Here is a 17,162-nt window from a genome sequence, read left to right on the forward strand (position 1 = left end):
AAAATCCAGGGGAAAGGAGGGGAGACCTCGCGTTATGAATAATGCAAGATCTCGCCCTTATTCACATGCGAGCCGCGACGAGCTCTGGAGGAGAGCCCTCACGGCCGCCATTTTTTTCCTTTTAAAGAGGCAGCAGCAGCACAGGAGCCAGGAAAGGTAAGTGGTTGTTTGTTTTTTAAAAAAAGATCTCCTCCCCCCCCCGGTCCGCGATCTCCCTGCCCTGGCCCTGTTCTCCTCCCCCATCTGCGATCTCTCCACCCTGCCCCTGTTCTCCTTCCCCCGTCCGCCATGTCCGATGCCCCCCCGCCTGATCGCCCCCCTGCCTGCCATGCCTGCCCGATCACCCACCCGCCCGATCACCCGACTGCCATGTCCGATGGGCCCCTGCCCAATCGCTCCCCCCGCCTGCCCAATCACCTGCCCACCATGTCCGATGCCCCCTCCATGCCTCCCCCCGGCTGCGATCTCCCCACCCTGGCTCCGCTCTTCCCCCCCATCTCTCCCGCCGGGTCTGCTCTTTCCCCCCCAATCCCATCTCCCCCCCCCATGATTTCCTCCGCCAGCCCGATGGGCACAGTGCTCCTATGGAGCGTTGTGTCCAGTGCGTGGATTCTCCTGGCTACTCACGAGTAAGCCGCATAGCTGGGAAAAGCTGTGGAACTAGCTAGACTTTTTGCTGGGCTGTGGAAATACCGGGCCACAACCAGTGCCGGTTATCCCAGGCCAAGGGAGGGTTTAGCCCGGGCTGACCCCAGGATCCCCTGTGCATCATCTGGACACACAGAGGTGAGCCCGGGTATCAGCTGGGGCTAAACCCTCATCTAGCAATGGCCTAAGTCATCAGAACTGGCCAAACCATCCATCACTCAAGTGGAAGAATCCTCTGCCTGCCCACCAGGAAATGCAGACAGGAGTCAAAGATAGGTTTAACTGGGCACAACTTTATTTTGTTTAGCATAGGAGTAGCCAACTGGTTCCCCCCCCCCCAGATGTTCAGGCCTACTGGTCTGGATGCCTCGCTGCTACCTCCAGAATCAGAGGCAGTAAGACTATTACACCAGTTGTTGGGGAACATGGGCAAGAGGAGCCTGTTGAACTCTGGTCCTGGACTAGATGGACCCTTGCTTTGATACAGCATGGCTCTTATGTTCTTCATTCCCATCAGCCTGGACCAGCATAGCCAGGCATGAGGTTAATGAGTTGTAAGTCAAAACATCTGGAGAGCCACACATTGCCCAGCCCTGCCTTGAGTAAATAGCAATGAACTTTCACTGTTGGGCTATCAAACATTCAGTGCCAGGTAGGGTGACTCTATGGAAAGGAGGGCAGGGCTCCTGTATCTTTAACAGTTGTATTGAAAGGGGGATTTCAGCAGGTGTCATTGGTAGGTATGCAGCACCTGGCAACATTTTATCTTCATCCCAACAGTTAAAGCTGCAGCTGCCCTGCCTTCTTAACCAGATACCAGAGGGCAAGCCTTCTGTAGCTTTAACTGTTGTGATGAAGAGGGAATTTCACCAGGTGCTGCATGCATACAAATGACACCTGCTAAAATCCCCCTTTCAATACAACTGTTAAAGATACAGGTCCTCCTTTCCATAGGGTCACCCTAGTGCCTGGTGGAGAGGCTTTCCCAAGCTAACAATCAGTCATGGGCAATTCCACCCTGAATCAGCTGATATCTGATTGTTGCTTATCCCCACCTGAACACAAGGCATTGTTCCTGGTGAGAGTCTCCCTACGTATTATGGAGTTGTCAGGACCACAGTATGTGACAGAGCACTTCTCCCAGTATGAACCTAACTGTACACTCTGATCATCAGCTCAGGCATCCTTCAAGTGAAGTGTTGTCTTGGCAACAAAGGAGAGGGCCTTCATGGTGGTGGCCCCCTGATCGTGGAATGTTCTCCCCACTGAGGTCCAACTGGTGCCAATATTGTCATCTTTGGGACACCGGATTAAAACTTTCCCTTTCCCAGGCATTTGATGGTATGTGACAGAGCAGAAGCATGTGGACTGCAGTCTACTTTTAATGTTCTTACGCAGCATGCAGGCAACATGTCTGCATTGGACTTAAAAACAGCAACACAATTTTCTTCCTCAGCTGGGGCATTTTTCAAGGATGCAGAAATGCACTACTACCTCCGCCTGGGGGCATTTTTCACCCAGCATGCCTATGTGTAGGACACCAGCTTTACTAATGGAATGGTGATAAAGGAGTGATAAAAGAGGCATGCATCTCCAGTGTTCTTCTCTCTTTCTGGCTTTGTGACCCTACCGGTTTTTCATAGAATCATAGAATAGTAGAGTTGGAAGGGGCCTATGAGGCCATCAAGTCCAACCCTCTGCTCAGTGCAGGAATCCACCTTAAAGCATACCTGACAGATGGTTGCCCAGCTGCCTCTTGAAGGCCTCTAGTGTGGGACAGCCCACAACCTCCCTAGGTCATTGGTTCCATTGTTGTACTGCTCTATCACTCAGGAAGCTGTCACATGCTTCACAATGCTCAATTAGGGTGTATGAGAAGCTGGCTTAAAGCCGAATATTGTGAACATCTCCGCTAATGCAGAAGATCATGAAATCAAGTGTAGAGGGGTTTTGGTTTTTTGGTTTTTTTTATCTCTGGAGAGAGCTGATAACTCACTATTTCCATTAAGTTGAATTTAGGCAGCAACCCTATACACACATACCTAGGATAAAGTCCCATTGAACTAAATGAAATGTACTTTGGTGTAGATATACATAGGAGATTGTGCTGTAAGAACACAGTTACTGTTATTACTTTTTAAAAGCTATTTTGGTTCTGGTGTGTTATTGTAATTAAGAATGACAGGAAACTATTAACAAAGGTGTTCCCTTTCATAAAACTCCATTTTTTTTTACAGTCAACAGACCATTAATATAATATGTGAAGTACATACATATTAATTAAAAATACAGGTTAAAAGAAAAGGAAGGATACAAAATCTGTAAACACACTAATCAGTAAATTTAAAAGAGATGATCAAACAATCATGAGTGGTACAGTGAGAATAGCGAGATTCAGAAATTTGGCCACTTGCTCAGAATTATTGAATTATTGGTGCCCTAGAGTAAAATAAGGGGCCCAGGAGAGCAATGAGGACAAACTGCATAATAGGGCACATTAGGTTTATTCTGGCCTCTTGTTAATATAGGGTGACCATATGAAAAGGAGGACAGGGCTCCTGTATCTTTAACAGTTGCATAGAAAAGGGAATTTCAGCAGGTGTCATTTGTATATATGGAGAACATGGTGAAATTCCATCTTCATCACAACAGTTAAAGGTGCAGGAGCTATACTAGAGTGGCCAGATTTAAAAGAAGGCAGGGCTCCTGCAGCTTTAACTGTTGTGATGAAGAGGAAATTTCACCAGGTTCCCCATATATACAAATGACACCTGCTGAAATTCCCTTTTCTATGCAACTGTTAACAATACAGGAGCCCTGTCCTTCTTTTCATATGGTCACCCTAGTTAATAACTGCAGTAAAATAATTTTGGGGGATTTTGTTAAATCTGCCCTCTAATAGTTTGGAAGGAAGAACATTAAACCTTGCTAAGGGGAAGGCCTTCCTATATTTGGGGATAGTTAGCCATCCTAAGTAGGGAATTCTGTCTTTACGTGAGAGGCTTGGTAGGCCCAATGATTGAGGTGAATGTGGTTCCCATGTTTCTCCTTGGATCTCCTGGCCTCATCTACACCAAGCAGGATATTGCACTATGAAAGTGGTATTTAGGGTGACCCTATGAAAAGGAGGACAGGGCTCCTGTATGTTTAAGAGTTGTACTGAAAAGGAAATTTCAGCAGCTGTTATTTGTATATATGGGGAACCTGGTGAAATTTCCTCTTCATCCCAGCAGTTAAAGGTGCAGGTGCCCTGCCCTCTTTTAAATCTGGTCACTCTAGTATAGCTCCTGCAGCTTTAACTGCTGTGATGAAGAGGGAATTTCACCAGGTTCTCCATATATACAAACGACACCTGCGGAAATTCCTTTTTCTATGCAACTGTTAAAGATACAGGAGCCCTGTCCTCCTTTTCATATAGTCACCCTAACGAAAGCGGTATATAAAAGGCAGGAGCCACACCACTGCTTTATGGTGGTATTGAAGTGCACTGACAACTGTTGCGGCCCATTGACACAGACCATATACAGCTTTCATAGTGCTATATCCTGCTTGGTGTGGCTCCTGCATTTTATATGCCACTTTCATAGTGCAATATCCTGCTTGGTGTAGATGAGGCCCTGGGTTCATATAGGTTGAAATCACCCTTCATTGGATACTGCAAAGCCTTCATGCAAAGTGATGCATCAGCCAGAGTGGGACACATTGTGCCCATCTCATCTGAGTTAAGCCTAATTGTGGGCACCTCTAGGCATGCCCCATGCCATGATGCCCCCTATATTTTATCTATTTATCTATTTATTTATTTCAGTGGATTTCTATATTGCTTTTAATCTTTTTTTAAAATATATATCCAAAAACTGTTTGCAAGATTTAAAAAATGATAAAATACCGCAAAACTTCAGACTCCATTGTCTGCAAATCTATTGGAGAAATCTGCCACCTAATGACTGAAGATGGTACTACAGTCTTACAACACAGAGACACATTTAAATTAATTTTAGATAATCAAATGACCCTGAGTTGTACAATCCTAAATTCCCCTTAGAATGTAGGCTATGGTGTCTAGGCTTCATGGTCTTGGAGCTATGGCACAGACAGACAGACATCTATTATTATTATTATTATTATTAATAATAATAATAATAATAATAATAATAATAATAATTAATATTTATTTATAAAGCACCGTCAATTTTCATGGTCCTGTACAGAATAAAACAAAACAAGACAATCTGCCATATGGCTTACAATCTAAAATTACTGTAACAGACAGGGGAGGGAGGGGAAAAACCAATAAGGGTAGGGGACATTAACACTAAATATAGACTAGTATGACCATGCTACGGTTAAAAAGCTTTCGAGAAAAGAAATGTTTTCAAGTGAGATTTAAAAACAGAAACTGATGACGTGGTCCGCAAATGCACTGGAAGAGAATTCCAGGCATAGGGGGCAGCGAGCGAGAATGGGCGAAGACGAGTGAGAGATGTGGAAACTCTTGGGCAGGTAAGAGACATAGTGTTATTGGAGTGGAGGGCACGAGCAGGGCGATGGAGTGAAATAAGGGACAAAAGGTAGGGAGGAGCGAGATTATGACAGGCTTTAAAAGTAAGAAGAAGAAGCTTGTACTGGATTCTATAAGAGATAGGAAGCCAGTTTAGGGATTTTAAAAGCGGGGTGACATGATCAAAACGACGAGCCAAGAAAATAATCCTTTAGTAACAAAGTCTCTGGTTGTTAAGATCATGTCTATTCTTGACAGTGATCTGTGTCTTTCTGAAAAGTAGGTAAATTCCTTTGAATTGCCATTTTTTTGTCTCCATATATCTATCAGTCCCAAATTGTCCATCATATCAAAAAAGCTTTTGAGGAGTTTGCCCTGGTGACTTCTGATATCCTTCTCTGAAGTCCTATCCATTTTTGGCACCATCACTCCATTCCATTATTATTATTATTATTATTTATTTATATAGCACCATCACCCATCAGACACCAGCTGTCAAAGGCTATATCAGTTAGGCTATTCATGAGTCTCTCATAGAATTCTGCTTTGTGCTCATTGGGAGCATAAACTCCCAATACCATAGTTGTGGTTCCATTTAAATTAATTTTAACTCCTATGTAACGTCCTTGTTCATCAGAGACTACCAATTCTGGTTTCAGGTGCGGTTTAATATACAAGACAACACCATTTTTCTTTTTCATATTTGCTGCGATAAATTCCTCTCCTAAATTCTTATTGTATAAGAATTTTGTCATTTTTTCTGATATGAGTCTCTTGTAGACAAATAACGTCCTGTTTTAATTTTCTCAGTTGATGAAAGATTCTTTGCCTCTTTTGAGGTCCATTGATTCTATTAATATTCCAGGTTAAAAGAGACCAGTGGAGACAAATTATTATTATTATTATTATTATTATTATTATTATTATTATTATTATTGATAGCTCTGACATCCTTTACTATTTCAAAAAAGAATGCTTAGATTTGGGTTATGGTGTTCTGAAAATTACTTTAATTATAAATTGCTTACTTACTCCATTGAAAGGCAGGTTATCAACCAACTGCAAAGGCTTCAAGATGTTGAACTGGGCTCACAGGTGTTGGCTCCATTGGATCCTTTCTGACATGGTTCACTCCAGAGTGTTCATCCAGATTGAGGCAGTGAGCATGCCACGTAGGAAGAATAGCCACGTCTGTTTTTGCTGGCCTGTATTTTGACTTGCTGCACGCTTTAGGAAAACCCTGTGGGTAACACTGTTTCCTAATGCAAACACTGTGAATAAAATGTGAATTGCACAAAGTGCAGTGCTTGGCGCCAATTTTCAACTGCAAGAGACTCTGAGATGCTGATGGTAGAAGACAGAAGGAAACGGGGAATAAAGTTCTGCAATCCATCTTGCTATAGCACAAATGCAGAGACATGTTAGGCCAAGCCTAAGACAATGGCCATGGCTAGACCTAGTCGACTAGTGCGACAGAGGGGGAAGGAACTTGCGATTTTATAGAATCATAGAATCATAGAATAGCAGAGTTGGAAGGGGCCTACAAGGCCATCGAGTCCAACCCCCTGTTCAATGCAGGAATCCACCCTAAAGCATCCCTGACAGATGGTTGTCCAGCTGCCTCTTGAAGGCCTCTAGTGTGGGAGAGCCCACAACCTCCCTAGGTAACTGATTCCATTGTCGTACTGCTCTAACAGTCAGGAAGTTTTTCCTGATGTCCAGCTGGAATCTGGCTTCCCTGCCCATGTAACTGGTTCCATTCTTGTACTGCTTGTAAATTCTTGTACATTCTTGTTCCTGGACATCAGAAAGTTTTTCCTGATGTCCAGCTGGAATCTGGCTTCCTGGAACTGGAGCCCGTTATTCCGTGTCCTGCACTCTGGGAGGATCGAGAAGAGATCCTGGCCCTCCTCTGTGTGGCAACCTTTTAAGTATTGGAAGAGTGCTATCATGTCTCCCCTCTGATGATCATAAGACCTGATCATCAGGTCTCATGATCGTGAGACCTCCCCCTCTGTCTAAACGCAGCATGCGACATCTTGGGAAGAGGAGGACATTGTGGCCACCATTTTGTTTTTGTTTTTAAAGGGGAAGGAGCGCTCCTGAAGAGTTCTGCACCCTGTGCATGGTTTCCAGCTCCTCATGGTTACTCACGAGGAGCCGGAACAAAACCATGTTGCCCGCCCACACATCCTGCGGTCTCAGGATCATCCCGATGCCACAGGAAAAAGCTGGATTAAAGGCTATGTCAATATCCCGGGCCAAGGGAGGGATCATCCCTCCCTGCTTTCGGGATCCCCTGTGCGTCATGTGGACACACAGGGATGATCCCGGGGTGATCCCCGGGATATTGGCAGGTCTAGCCATGGCCAATCTTGACTTTAAACACGGGCTGAGAGAATATTCTCCCATTTCAATTTTGGGGTAGAAAAATGTAATATTGAAGGGGTGTAGAAATACTTGGTGGAAATGCCTTAAATTGTGGGAATACTCACCTTTGTTTGATGTTGCTGCCTTGCTACAAGACCATTACAAAAGAGGACGGTGTGTGTGTGTGTGCTCTGCTAGAACCAAAATGGAATCTGAATGGTGGTTCTTAAAATAGAATAAAAATGATTTGAATTGATTGAGAAACATCTGTTTGGGTATAACACATCCCTGAAGAGGGAGTTTGATTGAAAAACTCAAATTAAGGACAGTATCGAATTGACAGCAAACATGCAGATTTACCTTAAACTTTTAGGGTGACCATAGGAAAAGGAGGACAGGGCTTCTGTACTTTAACTGTTGTCCAGAAAGGGGAATTTCAACAGATGATCTTTGCATGCATGCAGCACCTGGTGAAATTCCCTCTTCATCACAACAGTTAAAGCTGCAGGATCCCTGCCCTCCTTTGGATCTGGTCAAAAGGGCAGGGCGCCTGCAGCTTTAACAATTGTGATGAAGAGGGAATTTCACCAGGTGCTGCATGCATGCAAAGGACCCCTGCAGAAATTCCCCTTTCTATACAACTGTTAAAGACACAGGTGCCCTGTCTTCCTTTCCACATGGTCACCCTACTTTAAAGTATCGTAACAAGTATGATATGCAAAAAAGACATTAAAGCGAGAGGAAATATGTAGGTGTTTGTATGCTAATTCTAGAAGCCCCCAAAGGTAATTGAATTAGGACACAATCCTATACATGTTTAGACAGAAAAAAGGTCTTTCAACTTCCAGAATCCTGCATCCAGCGCTCTTAAAGTTACTGGTACTGTAAGAGATATTTTCTAGATACAATAAATGATTGTGCAGTAGAGTAATGACAGTACAATTCAGAAAACATGTCTATACAACTGGATTTAATCCCAGACCCCAAGTAAGTGCTTATAATACTGCAACTTTAGTCAAGGAGAAAAGAAAATGGGAGGTGCTGCTTGATTTAATATTGAACTGTGCCTACAATTGGAAGGGGTGTCTATGCAGTGGTGAGTTGCTGCCACAATGTACTTGTACCCCACAGAATCATCGAATCATAGAATAGCAGAGTTGGAAGGGGCCTACAAGGCCATCGAGTCCAACCCCCTGCTCAATGCAGGAATCTTCCTTAAAGCATTCCTGACAGGTGGTTGTCCAGCTGCCTCTTGAAGGCCTCTACGGTGGGAGATCCCACTACCTCCCTAGGGAATTGGTTCCATTGTCATATTGCTCTAACTGTCAGGAAGTTTTTCCTGATGTCCAGCCAGAATCTGATTTCCTGTAACTTGAGCCCATTATTCTGGGAGGATCGAGAAGAGATCCTGGCCCTCTGTGTGACAACCTTTTAAGTATTTGAAGAGTGCTATCATGTCTCCCATCCACTCTAGATGAGGCCTAACCAGGGCTGAATAGAGAGGAACCAGTACCTCATGCGATTTGGAAGCTATACATCTATTTATGCAGCCCCAAATAGCATTTGCTTTTTTTTGTAGCCACTAGGAGCTAGTGATCTTGGCAGGACTGGAAACATCTGGATGGTTCCATTGTCGTACTGCTCTAACAGTCAGGAAGTTCTCTAGTTAAAAGATCTCAATTAACCAGGCTTAAGGAGACCTCTGCCTGAAACCCTGGAAAGCCAGGTGGACAAAACAGTGCTGAACTTGATAGGGAAAAAAATTGGTTGACTCACTATCAGTCAGCTGCTTATAACCTAACAAGGAAGATATACCAAGTACATTTCTCAGTAACTTCTTCACAGCCCTTCTTGCAATGTTTAGAGAAACCCAATGTGAATATATTGCATGCCAGCAAGCTGTTAGAATTTGGAGTGAAAATGGTGCAGCTTTAATAGGTACCACTTCTGCTGAAGCCCTTCTCACATAGAAGAGATAATTGGGTGCCTGTAGACCTAAAAGTAGGGCAAAATGCAGGGCACTGGGGTGGAAATAGCAGTGATTCTGTGGTCTGTGCATATTTGCACTAGCTCCATCTACTGGTTGCTGTTGGATATGGCACCCCTCTTTGAGGAAGAAGAATAAAGAAATGGAGAGAACCACAGTTATCAAAATCTAGTGATGGGAACTTGTTGGTCATAAAATCTTAGAATCATAGAATAATAGAGTTGGAAGGGGCCTCTAAGGCCATTGGGTCCAACCCCCTGGTCAATGCAGGAATCCACCTTTAAGCATTCCTTACAGATGGCTGTCCAGCTGCCTCTTGAAGGCCTCCAGTGTGGGAGAGCCCACCAACTCCCTGGGTAACTGGTTCCATTGTAGTACTGCTCTAACAGTCAGGAAGTTTTTTTTCTGATGTCCAGCCAGAATCTGGCTTCCTGTAACTTGAGCCCATTACTCCATGTCCTGCACTCTGGGATGTTTACCTCACAGATGGCTGTCTAGCTACCTCTTGAAAGCCCCCAGTGTGGGAGAGCCCACCAACTCCCTGGGTAACTGGTTCCATTGTAGTACTGCTCTAACAGTCAGGAAGTTTTTTTTCTGATGTCCAGCCAGAATCTGGCTTCCTGTAACTTAGGGTGACCTTATGAAAAGGAGAACAGGGCTCCTGTATCTTTAACAGTTGCATAGAAAAGGGAATTTCAGCAGGTGTCATTTGTATATATGGAGAACCTGGTGAAATCCCCTCTTCATCACAACAGTTAAAGGTGCAGGAGCTACACTAGAGTGACCAGATTTAAAAGAGGGCAGGGCACCTGCAGCTTTAACTGTTGTGATGAAGAGGGAATTTCACCAGGTTCTCCATATATACAAATCACACCTGCTGAAATTCCCTTTTCAATACAACTGTTGAAGATACAGGAGCCCTGTCCTCCTTTTCATATGGGCCACAGCTAGACCTAAGGTTTATCCTGGGATCATCCAGGGTTCCACCCTGTCTGAGCACTGGATCCCCTGTGTGTCACCTAGATGAACAGGTCTGACCCCTGGACGATCCAGGGATAAACCTTAGGTCTAGCTATGGCCATGGTCACCCTACTGTAACTGGAATTTGGCCCTCAGGCTGAAAGAGGTCCTGAACCTGTGATTTATAGCTAAGCGAAGTCAGGAGGAACCAATGGGCTGCAAGACATGGAGTTTGCTAGAACCTCTGAGGTGCTTCAGTGAACCTCAGAGCTATATGCTATTGGGCGGTATAGAAATGCAATAAATAAATAAATAAACATTTGCTTGGTGTAAATGAGCCTGCAGAGGGAGTTCAACCAAGGCAAGCAATGATGATATAAGGTTTGAGAAATGGGACCTAAGAGGTCTAGACATTGGAATGGAGACAGGTTAACTGTCTCTGCCAATAAATAAAGGCTGATTATAAAAAGGGAAAGGATCAATTGCTTTCATTAGGTAATGAAGGTAGAACAGTAAATAATGGCCCAAGGCAGCAGCAATGTACAATGTGCAAATGGGAACTATTTAAGGCCACCCTGCAGTAAAGTGTCATGAGCAGGGCTTTGCCTTTCCTGTGATTTCTTTTGCAAGAGCTGCTCAATTGCCAACCTTGGCCTTAGGTGCAAAGTTTAGCTTGCCAAGGTATTTTCTCCTCTGGCCACATTTTCGCCGTATCAGAACACGATTATCCATCCCACCCAATCCTCCTGGCCACGTTCAGGGATGCTAGTCAAGGACCAAACTTTCAAGAGGGAGAAAGCTTGGCCCGGATTTGGGGAGGGATTGGCAGTTTTGTGCTCTTTTTCTGGAGCGGGGGACTCGGGGGTATTCCCCTTGGCTCCTTTCTGCTATAGCTGCAACCCTTTTATTTCCCCCAGAATGATGCTGTACCATGTATGTCAGGATGCAGGGTCATTCCAGAGCATTCAAAATGGTGGCCTACAGCAGTGATGGGGACCAGGAGGTGTGCCAGTGTGTTTTGGGGCGTCCCCGCACAAAGAGACCCAATGCCCTCTTTTTGCAAATCTGTGAAGGAGGATGTGTGGGAGTGTAGTTTGCTCTGCATTAGATGTGACCCAATTCAGGAGCCTCGTGGTGTGTGCGCTGTGGCCCTTTGGGGGTCAGTTACTCAAAGCTGGAAAATGTGTGTGGGGTAGTGATGGGGTGGAGGGGAAACAGAGAAGTATTGTCCTCATAAGAACATAAGGAGGCCCATCTTGTCCAGCATTCTGTTCACACAGGCCTTAGCTAGACCTAAGGTTTATCCTGGAATCGTCCCGGGGTCTTCCGTGCCTGCTCCCAGGATATCCTGTGTGTCATTTACATGAACAGGGATGACCTTGGGATGATCCCGGGATAAACCTTAGATCTAGCTAAGGCCACAGTGGCCAAACAGCTGCCCATGGGAAACCCACAAGCAGGACATCAGTGCAACAGCACCCTCCCAGCCATGTTCTCCAGCAACTTGGTGTACATTGACACACTTACTGGAGGAAGCATATAGCCCTGAGGTTCATTGAAGCACCTTAGAGGTTCTAGAAAGCTCCATCTCTGGCAGCCCATTGGTTCCTCCTGACTTCGCTGAGCTATAAATCACAGGTTCAGGACCTCTTTCAGCCTGAGGGCCAAATTCCTTTTTGAAGAAGCTTTCAGGGGCCATGTTGCAGTGGTGGGTGTGGCCAAAGGCCAAAGGAATAGGGCCGAAATATCAAAAAGGAGGGACAGCACAAAAGCCAAGAAACCACACAACAATCAGTGGGTGGGAGAAAAGGAAATGGCCCTCTGGGGACCTCCAGATGGCTGGATTGGGACCACAAGAAGTCCAGATTTGCCTGGGATTTTGCACAACTCATGATTTCTGTAAATGTTCCCAGTCGCAAATTTGTGCAAATTACGATTTGCACAAATTGGGATTTGCAAAAATAATAAATAGTGGGGAAAGTGCTGAGTTCAGCCAGCTCAGGGATCCCTTTGCTGCTGTCTAGAAGGCCGAACTGGCAAAAAACATGCCAAGTTCCACCCCACCCCACCCCAATAGATTCTTCTGACATCTCTAACGTTGACATCGCCTGCCAACAGCTGAGAATGTCCTGTTTCCTCTGAGCTTTGCTCCGATTCTCACAGTAGCTGGGAGGAAATGAAATTTCCCACTAACAATATATTGTTCTCTTGTGGGCGTGTGGCTATGGAGATTGTCATGGTGAGCGCCTGCACTTCAGAATTCACCACTACACCACGTGTGTTTCTAGTGCAGGCTCAAGGGTTGCAAGCTTGCGGGTCTCTTGCATGGGGGGCTTCTCAGTGCCGGGGCCTCTGTTTCAGTGGTGGTGCTCTGAGATGATCTCTTCTGCAAGCACCACTGGTCTCCATCCTCTGTTTTTATGTCCAGATCATTGCTTGTCTCTGGGATTAGGACATTACCCAGCAAACTTGGTGGCCTGACAACACCGTCCCCTGAATAATATCCCGGGGCCTGACCCATATCTGGCCTTCTGTACCAAAAATATCAATAATCCAGATATTTCCCTCAACTACTACGGTGTCACTTTCCGGAGACCTCACAAGAGATGAAGAATTCTCCCTGTCCCCAAAACATACCCTGCACAAGGGGTACCTAACGGTTAGAGCAGCACAACAATGGAACCAATGACCCAGGGAGGCTGTGGGCTCTCCCAGACTAGAGGCCTTCAACTTCAAAGGTTGTCACACAGAGGAGGGCCAGGATCGCTTCTCGATCCTCCCAGAGTGCAGGACATGGAATAATGGGCTCAAGTTGAAGGAAGCCAGATTCCAGCTGGACATCAGGAAAAACTTCCTGACTGTTAGAGCAGTACGACAATGGAACCAGTTACCTAGAGAGGTTGTGGGCTCTCCCACACTAGAGGCCTTGAAGAGGCAGCTGGACAGTCATCTGTCAGGGATGCTTTAGGGTGGATTCCTGCATTGAGCAGGGGGTTGGACTCGATGGCCTTGTAGGCCTCTTCCAACTCTGCTATTCTATGATTCTATGATTCTATAAGAGGCAGCTGGACAGTCATCTGTCAGGGATGCTTTAAGTTGGATTCCTGCATTGAGCAGGGGGCTGGCCTCGATGGCCTCGTAGGCACCTTCCACCTCTACTATTCTATGAATCTATGAAACTAAGAGATTTACTGAGAGCCATCTATGGCAATACATTCCACTGGTATCATAGGCATTGAATGAAGGACTGTTTGCTTTTATCTATTAAAAGCCTGCTGCCAATCAAATTTCATTGGTTGACACCCCTCCCCCAAGTCTGAAAAGGAGGAATCAGTTTTCACTCCTAACTCACTCCCCTCTGCTTTTGCTTTTATAAACATATATTTCTCCTGTCAGTTATTTTTATTATTATCATTCTACCCTAAAGAGCTCCAATCACTTAAATCTATGTTCTTCGTGAGGAAGATGATCCATCACGCTCTTAATTTCAGTCCCTCTGTTCTGTACCTTCCCTAGCTTGACAATGTATTATATTTTTAGGCGTGGCAGCCACAAATGGCACATAATATTCTGAATGCAGATGTACTACAGGGTTACATAATAGCATTATGATGCTTGCTGTTTTATTTTCAGTCACCTAATAATTCTTCAGTGCTGCACTTGTTTTTCATTGCTGCAAGACACAGGGTAGTCAGTTTAGTGAATTTTGTAGTATAGTGCCAAAATCTCTTTCCTCCGAAGTTAAAGGTCCGTGCAGAGTGCGGACCGTTAAGGCTACCTGCCCCATGAGGCACTTTGATGTTGGTGTAATAGACCTAGCTGAGAACAAGTATGTGTTAATTGACATAGGTTTGATGAAAGAAAACCCATGGTGCAGTGGGCTGATGGGAGGGAATGTATGCCCAATATCGAGGACCTGAATTACATCAGACTATTTAGAAAGCAATGAGCGATTGGCGAGATGGGGGATTGGAGTGCACAATATTATAGAATCATAGAATCAAAGAATAGCAGAGTTGGAAGCGGCCTACAAGGCCATCGAGTCCAACCCCCTGCTCAAGGCAGGAATCCACCCTAAAACATCCCTGACAGATGGTTGTCCAGCTGCCTCTTGAAGGCCTCTAGTGTGGGAGAGCCCACAACCTCCCTAGGTAAATGGCTCCATTGTCGTACTGCTCTAACAGTCAGGAAGTTTTTCCTGATGTCCAGCTGGAATCTGGCTTCCTTTAACTTGAGCCCGTTATTCCGTGTCCTGCACTCTGGGAGGATCGAGAAGAGATCCTGGTCATCCTCTGTGTGACAACCTTTTAAGTATTTGAAGAGTGCTATCATGTCTCCCCTCAATCTACTCTTCTCCAGGCTAAACATGCCCAGTTCTTTCAGTCTCTCTTCATAGGGCTTTGTTTCCAGACCCCTGATCATCCTGGTTGCCCTCCTCTGAACACGCTCCAGCTTGTCTGCGTCCTTCTTGAATTGTGGAGCCCAGAACTGGACGCAATACTCTAGATGAGGCCTAACCAGGGCCGAATAGAGAGGAACCACTACCTCACGTGATTTGGAAGCTCTACTTCTATTAATGCAGCCCAAAATAGCATTTGCCTTTCTTGCAGCCATATCGCACTGTTGGCTCATATTCAGCTTGCGATCCACAACAATTCCAAGATCCTTCTCGTTTGTAATATTGCTGAGCCAAGTATCCCCCATCTTGTAACTGTGCATTTGGTTTCTATTTCCTAAATGTAGAACTTGGCATTTATCCCTATTAAATTTCATCCTGTTGTTTTCAGCCCAGCACTCCAGCCTATCAAGATCACTTTGAAGTTTGTTTCTGTCTTCCAGGGTTTTAGCTATCCCACCCAATTTTGTGTCATCTGCAAATTTGATCAGCGTTCCCTGCACCTCCTCGTCCAAATCATTAGATGATCTATAATTGGATCATCTAATTATAATGAGCATTAGATGATCTATAATAGCGGTCTTCAACTGGTCCAAGCCAAAGACCCACCTCGGACTCCCAACCTACAAAATGGGACCCACTTTCACAATTTCAGAATTGCCCAACATGGCGGCAACCCATCTGGACTGATCTCGCGGCCTACTTTTGGGTCACGATCCACCATTGAAGACCACTGATCTGTTAGACCAAGAGATTTTCTTTGGTAACCTGCTGCTTTGGCACAGCATCAAGGAATTTTGGGTAGATGTTTTTTGTCGATGTCAGATGGACTTGTTACTGCTAAATAAATGTGCTTTGGATTTGAGGACTTGCATTGATGCATTTGTTTTGTTCTGTGAAAGGAAAGACAGAAGAAGACCAGCATTCCTCTGGGCTATTGAACCTTTTCCTATAAGCTAGTGCTATTAAACAACAAATTTAATTGCTTGAGGTAATTATTTGTTTTTCATGAATGCAAAATCCGGCTAATCTAATTGCCTTATTTTGTCAGGCTCTGCTAACAATAGAAGTGGAATCCACGTATAAATGGCTACTCGTATATTAAAATATCAGACAGATCAGAGAGCCTATTGTGTATGTAAATGCAAATAAGAGTTGGGGAACAATTACGTCTGGTGTGTTATACATATTTAAGGCAGTCTTATTATCTCTACAAGCATCTGACTCTGGAGACAGGAGTTCCCATTGGAAAATCAATAATAGCACCTCTGTGATTGTTGCTAGAAGCTGCATCATTTCAATTAGTGCTCAGAAGAGGCCAATATTTCCCTTTGCTCTGTCACCTGTTAATTCCATTGGAACCCAATGCATTGCTATTCTCTGGGGAGGAATGAGATCTGGAGGTGGGGAAACAACCACGGCTGCTTGTTCGTTTTCACTGCTGTGAAATCAGAACGTCCTTCGCTAAATGCAGAAATCAACCAAAGAGCCGTGCAACGACGAAATCAAACCCTCCTCCACCCCGATCTTTGACAATAAGGTTGGCATCAATTCTCACAAACAAGCCGACGTGTCAGGTGCAAGGTCTGGATATACACGGAGCGGGTCTGGGATATTTCAGATGTTATATTTATTATTTATTAAAAACATTTCTATCCTGCTTTATATCACTAGGATTTCAGGGCGGTGTACAGATAAAACCAGAGCAATGTAAACATAAATATACACAACTAAAAAAAAAGTATTAAATTGTTAACAAATTAAAACCAGTAGAAAAACAATAAAAGCAATAAAACACTTACAAAACAATTAAAATTATGGAACCAATGACCTAGGGAGGTTGTGGGCTCTCCCACACTAGAGGCCTTCAAGAGGCAGCTGGACAACCATCTGTCAGGGATGCTTTAAGGTGGATTCCTGCATTGAGCAGGGAGTTGGACTCGATGGCCTTGTAGGCCCCTTCCAGCTCTACAATTCTATGATTCTGTGATTCTGTGTGTGACCATGGAGAATTTAGCCCTCAAGGCTTTGATAAAGAGCCATGTTTTAACTTGGCGCTGAAATGGAGCCAGTGTTGACACCAGTTGGGCCTCCAAGGAGAGGGAATTCCACAACCGGAGTGCCACAACAGAGAAAGCCACAACAGTTATACTACATTGCTGCATGAGGTTCACAGGTAACTTTGATTTGATTTGATTAAAATATTTATATGCCACCTTTCTGTCCAAAGAGGATGATGACGATGATGATGATGATGATGATGATGATGATGGACATTTATATACCTTCCATAGCTGAAA

This window comes from Elgaria multicarinata, chromosome 7 (assembly GCF_023053635.1).
Source record: "Elgaria multicarinata webbii isolate HBS135686 ecotype San Diego chromosome 7, rElgMul1.1.pri, whole genome shotgun sequence".
Taxonomy (NCBI): domain Eukaryota; kingdom Metazoa; phylum Chordata; class Lepidosauria; order Squamata; family Anguidae; genus Elgaria; species Elgaria multicarinata.